Source organism: Mytilus californianus, unplaced genomic scaffold (assembly GCF_021869535.1).
Source record: "Mytilus californianus isolate M0D057914Y unplaced genomic scaffold, xbMytCali1.0.p SCAF_9, whole genome shotgun sequence".
In the NCBI taxonomy this organism is placed as follows: Eukaryota; Metazoa; Mollusca; class Bivalvia; order Mytilida; family Mytilidae; genus Mytilus; species Mytilus californianus.
In genome coordinates, this window is record NW_026262745.1 from 74,777,222 (window position 1) to 74,785,684 (window position 8,463).

The following is an 8,463-nucleotide window of genomic DNA, read 5'->3' on the forward strand; positions in this document are numbered from 1 at the left end:
ATGTAAGATATCAGAGATGTATTCATCCAGACTGGTTATATCCCAATGCTTTAAAGGTGCATTTCATGCAAACGCATTATTAAACTTTCAATGAAGTAGATAGCAAAGGAACAAAGAGAAATTAGAAATAGTATAACACTTAAATGGCAATTGTTTTGGATTTTTAAAAGTAATATAAGAACGCTTCTCCTGTTACCAATTCACCCCAGTTAGTTATTATATTCATAAATAAATATGCAATAAAGTATCTTATAAAAAAAAAACGTTTGGGTAACATACAACGCACATTTATTCATTTGAAGTAAATTACAATTCTGATTCAGTATAAGATTATATGTTTGACAATGCTATTCTAGTTCATTTTATTAATTGCACATTGTTTGGATTAAATTCAAATTGTTTACAATTAGTGCGTTTCAAAACATTTGAAAACAGGCAACTTTATGTTTTCTAAGATACAGTTCGATTTCTATACGGTATCAGTATAATTCTCAAATGTTGAAATTGTCACACATAACTCTCTATCTTTAACCGTTCTCTAACAATTACATGTTTATGTCCACTTTAAGCACATTTGAACATAATTGTGATAAGTCATTTTAAGTTATTCATGTCAATTCTTCAGAATCCCTTTACAATTATTACAGTAAAAATATAGCATGTGCCTGTATTCACTAGGGGATTGATGTTTTGTATAAACGTTCTGGAAACAATAATGTTTGAAATGTCATCGCATTGTATATTTTGAATTCAGGTCTCTTATTTAATTGTTAAAATTATTTGCTACCTATTCTTAGTCTAACATCAATTTAACTGGGAACAGATGGGTGTTCAGAAAAAAAAAACATAATAAGAAATAATGTTCCTATATTTTCTTTATAGATGAATAATAACTCTCCTCTATATTCTCTATTTCTACATTTGATCGTGAAAATAAAAGTGTTATTTTACTTTTTTCAGCATACAAATAAGATAACAAGGCTTAGCATAAAAAAGTGCCAAAATATTTAAGTAAAATAAACTTTCCTTCGTTATCATACAGACGGCTATATATTGGTACTGATTTCTTATCGTATAGATATAGAATAAATGATACTGTCACTGAGACTTATACTATTTCTGCAGAGCAGATTAGTTTATTGACTTTGTGCTCATTTAAACGATAATGATGGTATTGTTTTACAATAACCTAATAAACATTGTACGTTCATATAATGCAATAAAGCTTTTTACAATTTCATTTGATTTGTAAAAAAAAACCCTAAAAACCACTGTATGCATTTGATTATTATGAAGCACAATTGCTATAGATAACCTTATCAGGAACGCAAAAACTAAAATATTTGAAAATCTTCGTCTTTTTCATACGGGTGGTTGGTACTTCTAAAATACGGATGTCGCCTAATCCAAATTTGTAATGTACTTCTTGTTGCATTTGAATAAACTGAAACGAATTAAACTTCAAATTCTTGGAGATGTCTTCCTGTATCATAAACTTATATACATCAACAAATGACCAATAAGTTTGTACATATCTCTTGTATACAATTTCATTACACGTCTATTTCCTTTCATGGGGCGTGTCATTAAATGAGCATTCGCCTTATAGTAACAGTCGACATAAAGCAATGCATTTAAGCAAGACTAAATGTATCATTATTATAATTGTCATTTTCCTTTAAACTGATGAATTTAGTTATCAGATAATCTTTAATCATTTTTTTTAATTTTGGCGACATTAGTTTACGGATGTTTAAATCTAGTAAACCGATGAAGATGAGACTAATAAAGGTATAAATACAAACTGAAGAAATATCAATAACATACACTAAACATTAAGTGTGCTATTCGTCAAAATACTGCTTTCTATGCGTGACAGTTAATGTTATCACATTAAACATCTAAGCATCTAAATAAAAATAGATGAAATCAGATTTTTAATGCCATTTAGTTCTACATTTTTTACACGTTAACTAGTAGCAAATCATATAATCGCACCTTCGGTGAATAAGTGATGTTGTGATTGATTTAACGCCGTCGATATGATGACCACTACTGTTCATGAAATCACGTCAGCTAAAAATGATGACGTCATTTTTTAATGTTATTGCATTTTATTTCTAATTTTTGTATAACACTTAGCAGGAAACGTCCTGTGGGCGATTAGTTCATTATACGGTTCACTTCTGACCCCTATTGAAGTTTGGATTTTACTTTTTGGAGTTTATTTAAGTATAAGATACACCTATAAAAAGTATATATCAATTAAGTGTATCTAATTGTTCTCCAAGATATTGTGATTAATGCACAAAAATATGCAATAACAAAAAAACAAAAATTGAAACCCCAAGGCAAATTAAAAAAGGGGAAGTCAATGAAAACTGACATAACCGAACGCTCGACTTTATCAATCAACGAAAATAGCTCTAAATGAATAAGAAGGTAGGTAATTCAGCTATTTACCTCTTTTTACGGTAGAGCATGATAAAGAAGGATATCGAAACGATGTAATAGTAATATCGGTAGATATATACTATCAAAATACAAACGTACATTCCTTTGTGCCTTTTCATGGTCGTGTATAAAAAGATGTAAAAAAACAACGAAAGGGGGGGGGGGGGGGGCATGTTGAAAGAAAAACAATAAAAGGGAAATCACTCATAAAGGAGATGATGAAATACAATACTTCGTCATCTGATAATACTTCTTGATGAGGTCTATCGATAGTCCAAATTTGTGTGTGTGTGTGGAGGGGGGGGGGGGCGGTGGGGAGGGGGGGAGGATGGGGGTGACAGCACAATAACACAACGGCGGGATGTATAAATACCGATCTACGCCAAAAGAATATAACCAAAAATGGACTAAAAATCGTACTTTCTTGTTTATTTGACCTGTTGATACTAATTGTAATGCTTTTTTGTTATTTAATGTTATTCAGGGTAATAGCTGGTCTATATACCAGCTTTGTTTGGTATTACTATAGATTTTCACTTCGTACTATGAACATCAAAATTATTTATTTTGTAAAAATATTTCCTTTCTCTATTTGAACTGTACACGTATACCTAACAACAAAATTATTTTTATTTACCTGTGTTTAAAGTAATTGCATATGGCTGATATTTTTGTTCGAGCATATTGTTTTTCTTAAATTGTTTAACATTTCATAGCGGTATAAAATGTTACTTTTATTATTCTTCCCTTAGTTTATTTTTTTTTGTATTTATATTGTATCATAGGTCAAATTTATTTGTTCAGTGTATGTTCACTGGTGTTAATATGTCCTTTGATTGAGTAAAGCTATTTCAGTTGATATTTTATAGTATGTCTTTCTATGTTGTGATGTTACTATTGTTTCAGAAAAAGGGTGAAGGTTTGGTACCATTAAAACGTTTAAACCCGCTGCAATTGTTTGCACCTGTCCTAAGTCAGGAATCTGATGTTCAGTAGTTGTCGTTTGTTGATGTGGTTCATAAGTGTTTCTCGTTTCCCTTTTTTATATAGATTAGTAAAGGTTAAGAATATACAATGACAACTAAAAACACAATAACACGTAATTAAAATGATAAACAACGTGGAATAACTAGAATCTATACTTCAAGACCATTATGTATTATTTGTGAAGTTGATTCGGAATATGTATCAACAAGGTACTGATATTGTCCGATGAACTTTTAAGAAAAAAGACCACACGTTCTTTGACATGACCCTGGTTCTTCAACTTTCTGCTCAGACACTAATGTCGTTTTATAAAGTCTGAGTAGCAGGTGCAATCTCTTGACTACCGAGTGAGTTTTTAAATATTTATCCCATATGCAGATGAAGTTGGTATAATATTGCTGCTAAGGTGGGGGGATTTATAATTTTAAAATTAAAATCGTCTCGTTTGTCAAAGAGTCTGGTATTGTGATGACCATTTTGTTTTTCAAATTCGAGGTATAAGTCTAAACATGAGACGATGGAAGCCGTTTCTGTTGTTTCGTTATTTTCTAGTTCTGGAGAAAATATTATTAGAACACAATCAGAAAAGTTGGATTGTTAATGGAAAGAACATCACCAACATATCTGAATGTGAAAATAAATGATCTTGCTTCTTTGATCTTCTTTTTTTTGACAAGCAACACTTCAGTAATCATTGCTTTGGTAATGGCATACTGGTACATATATGTTAGCTATCCGATGATACGTTTATAAATAATTAAAATACTAAGGTTTTTTAATCAGCCAAAGTTGACCTGAGATGGATTTGGCTAATTTTCTTATTTCATGCGACTAACTCAATTTGTGTTTGTTACCTTGATTTGTATCTTCTTAAGCGATTTGTATGATTTGAACATCGGTTGACCACTGAAGCCTTAATCAATAAGTAAGAAGATACTTCGTAGTGGCAAAGTGGTCAACATTCGGTATATGGTTAACTATTTGTTTCCTTCTTTCAGATCGTTAATATTCAGCCCAAGTTGTAACTTAAAGTATTCTACATACTTTACTATACTATTGAAGTCGTGATATTAATAAAAAATGTGGTATTGTTATAGTATTTCCGTAAGTCATTTAATGTAATAGAAATAAGCATACTACAACCAGGAAGTTCAAAATGTTTTTTTCAAATATGAGCGCGTAGGTAGAAAACGTTCATTTTGCTTAATTCTGGTAATAAGAATAAGGCATTCGTCGACAAATAATCCGGAATTTGACGTCAAAAACATTTGCTCTACTTCCATCGACAGTATGACATAACACCAACTTACTGAGTATCAATCAATTTGTTGCAAGATTTCTGATGTGACTCTATCTTATCAAATCTGTTTTAAATACACGTACTTGTATACTAGACATAGTTGAAGTAAAATGTTTGCTTTTAAAACACTTAATAATCTATAAAGTGGAAGGACACATTTCGTTATGTACTCATTCAAGTGGAACGCCATTTAAACCATTTCAAACGTCTTTAAATGACAGAAAAATATACAAATGATAAATTTATATTCATGTCATAGATAGCTCACAATTTAGATATTTAAATTTCATTAAAATTATTCACGAAAACATATTATTACAAAGAAAAGTTTTATAAATGGAGAAAATTTGCTGCTTTTGAATAGTTCTTGATTTTTTATATCTTCTATATATAAGATGCATAATGACAGACTTTAAAAACGCAACACACATAATACGCCTATTTCCAGAATAAGAAATAAACTTCAAGAACTTTCAAAGCGGTTTGTGTTTGTACCGGCCGTCAAAGCAGCCACCAAAGTTGTGGTGGTATGCCGTAAATACTTTACGGACGTTCTTAAGAATGAAATTTTGAATTTTTCTACATTCAAGTCCGTGCGGTCACAGAGAGTCATATAGTTAACAAACATATTATAACCACATCACAGCTTAAGGCTTCCTCTGATCACTTGGAGGTCCCTACTATGTATTGGTTACCTAAACTACACAAAAAACCAGTAAAATATCGTTTCATCTCGGCCTCTAGTAAGTGTTCTACAACTAATCTTTCAGTGCTTGTAACAAGTTCCTTAACTACATTTCGCCCTTTTAATAGCAGACTTGTTTTTGTACTGTTATGAATCACAGTTTATGACCAAACTCGGTAAAAACCCGTCTAAATTGCATTTAATTGATAAATTCAACAACAATTACCGGTATCTTGATGATATTTTTCGTTAAATAATCAAGAATTTTCTAAATATACTGCCGAAATTTTCACAAAGGAACTTACTTTAAATAAACCAAGTTTAAACGGTGATAACTGTCCCTCTTAGATTTAGATATTTCGGTGTTACACGGGAAACTCAACACTACAATTTACGACAAAAGGGACGATTTTTCGTTCCCTATTGTCAATTTTCCCTTTTTGGATGGTGATGTTCCTTTAGCACCATCTTATGGTGTTTATATTTAACAACTCGTTCGCTATGCCCGTGTCTGTTGTGACGTTTCTGATTTTAACGAGCGTAATTTATGTATTACTGTTATTAAGCCAGGGATTTCGTTATCACAAATTACTTAAAACCTTTACTAAATTCTTCCATAGATATAAAGATTTGGTTTTGAGGTTTGATTGTTCCTGTAGAAAACTTATTGCAAACAGGATAGCACATCCTCATTTTTACGTAGATGTTGTTTACCGTGCCCGTAAATTTAGAAAAGATCCTTGTAAACTTATCGATCCTTAAAATAAACTTATTCTAAAAGGTTACCAATTCAACACTGTAATTAGATCATTGAATATTGTTTTTATTGGTATAAGTATTGAATTTGTTATCAGTAAATTAAAAGCCAACTAAATATAATTGTTTTATACACAGACACATTTATGGATCTACAATCTGTCGATACCCGTATCTTGGCATTGCACAAGGTCATGTTTTTCTCTGACTATTTATGACGTCTTTACACTATATCCATTGGATGTTGGGTGTGTACTGATTGATAATTTAGTCTTAGATGTATGATTTTTTTTAATTAGTTGTAAGGGGCTTTGAACTAGCTGTCAGTAACTGCGAGTACTCTCAGATCTGTACTTGGTGTCTTTTTGTTGTTTTTAAATGTTTTATATACAAGTACCCGGCCACGTCCACTCTGTGTTTGTTAGATGCATTTCTATTTGTATCCATCTGATGAGTTAAGCCTTTTTCAACTGATTTTTATAGTTCGTTCTGTATGTATGTGCCTGTGCCAAGTCAGGAGCCTGTAACTCAATGGTTGTCGTTTAATCATGTGTTACATATTTGTTTTTCGTTCATTTTTTTGTACATTAATCAGGCCGTTAGTTTTCTCGTTTGAATTGTTTTACATTTGTCATTTCGGGCCTTTTATAGCTGACTATGCGGTATGGGCTTTGCTCATTGTTGAAGGCCATACGGTGACCTATAGTTGTTAATTTCTGTTTTATTTGGTCTCTTGTTGTGAGTTGTCTCATTGGCAATCATACCACATCTTCTTTTCTATATACACATGTTTGTTAAACGATTGACCCTTACATAACAACTATCATGCTGACTATACTTCTTTCTGTTTAGAAAAATTCTATACCTGACTTGCCTGAGGTTATTGAACATAACGGATTATTGAAGTTACATGAATTTCTTAAAGCGATATTTGAAACCATAAATGATTTTTAAGCCTTTATTTTCTTCGAGGAACAATTCTTTAAATCGATATCCACACTTAAATCATTCAAAACGACGAATCTATAAAAGGTGAGGTCACATTTCTTTATGAACTAAGTGAAACACCATTTTAACCGTTTCACACGTTTTAGAATGACAAAAAAAAAATCACACAAAAGAGTTCTGTGTATTCATGTCAAAAAAATGTTTACTACTACACTTTAAATATTTGAAAACACTGTTCCTTAAGATAAGTCAAAAGTATTACATATAAAGAAGACTTGTAAACATAGTAGATAATGTGCTGCTTTTGAATAGTACTTGTTCATATCATAAAGATAAAAAGATGTTTTATGAGTGCCAATTTTTGCATATATAAATAAATTGAAATTCCTCACGACCTCTGGAACCGAGAGTTCAATGTAAATGTACTCCTTTTTTGATATCTCTGAGTATCCTTAATAAACCTCCATATACAAAATATTGTATCATTCAAAAATATTTCGTATAACCGTATAAAAAGAGATGTAGGTTAATGTCATAAAGACAGCAACCCAAATAACACGAACAGCCAAAATCATAAACAGGTTATCTTTACGCCTGCAATTTTTTTATATATGTTGCTTACTTGTCCTAGTCATAGAAATAGGACGCTTGATTTGATTTGATTTTTGGTGTTTTAGAGCCACTTTTAAGCACCGCTATTGGGCTATTTCTTGGCTGCCAGTTTTTGTTGGTGGAGGAAGCCGGAGTGCCCGGAGAAAACCAACAACCTTCGATAGGAAAACTGGAAATAAAGATTATAGTCGAGTGCATATGCACGAGCGGGGTTCAAACTAACAACCTCAGTGCTGACTGGCATGTGATTACAGTAGTAACTACTTAGAACACTCGGCCACCGAGGCCCCTTAGGACGTTAGAAGACTAGAAGAAAAATTGTATAGGTTTATCTCGTTTTGAAAGCCTTATCATTGCTTACTTCATTGTTTTTACTTTGGTTTCTTTTCTTTTTTTCAGTTTTGTTCTTTTTGTTTATACCCGTTTACATTTAAACGCATTGGAGCCTTCAACTTGTAGAATAAGAATTTAAAACTGAAAACATGGACACACGTCCCTTAATGAAGAACTCAAAATTATAATTGTGAAAAGAAAAACTTTCGAGCTTTTGATAATTGTTTGATTCTAAACATTGATAAGCTATAAAAAAATAGTTATTTCCACTTCTCCCTTAGGTATGTTAGCATGGTTAGGGAAATATGAATCTATGCTATAACAAAAACTAAACTCTGATGTTATTTATGTTTTTAAATCAACATACACAATGTAATATGATTCATGT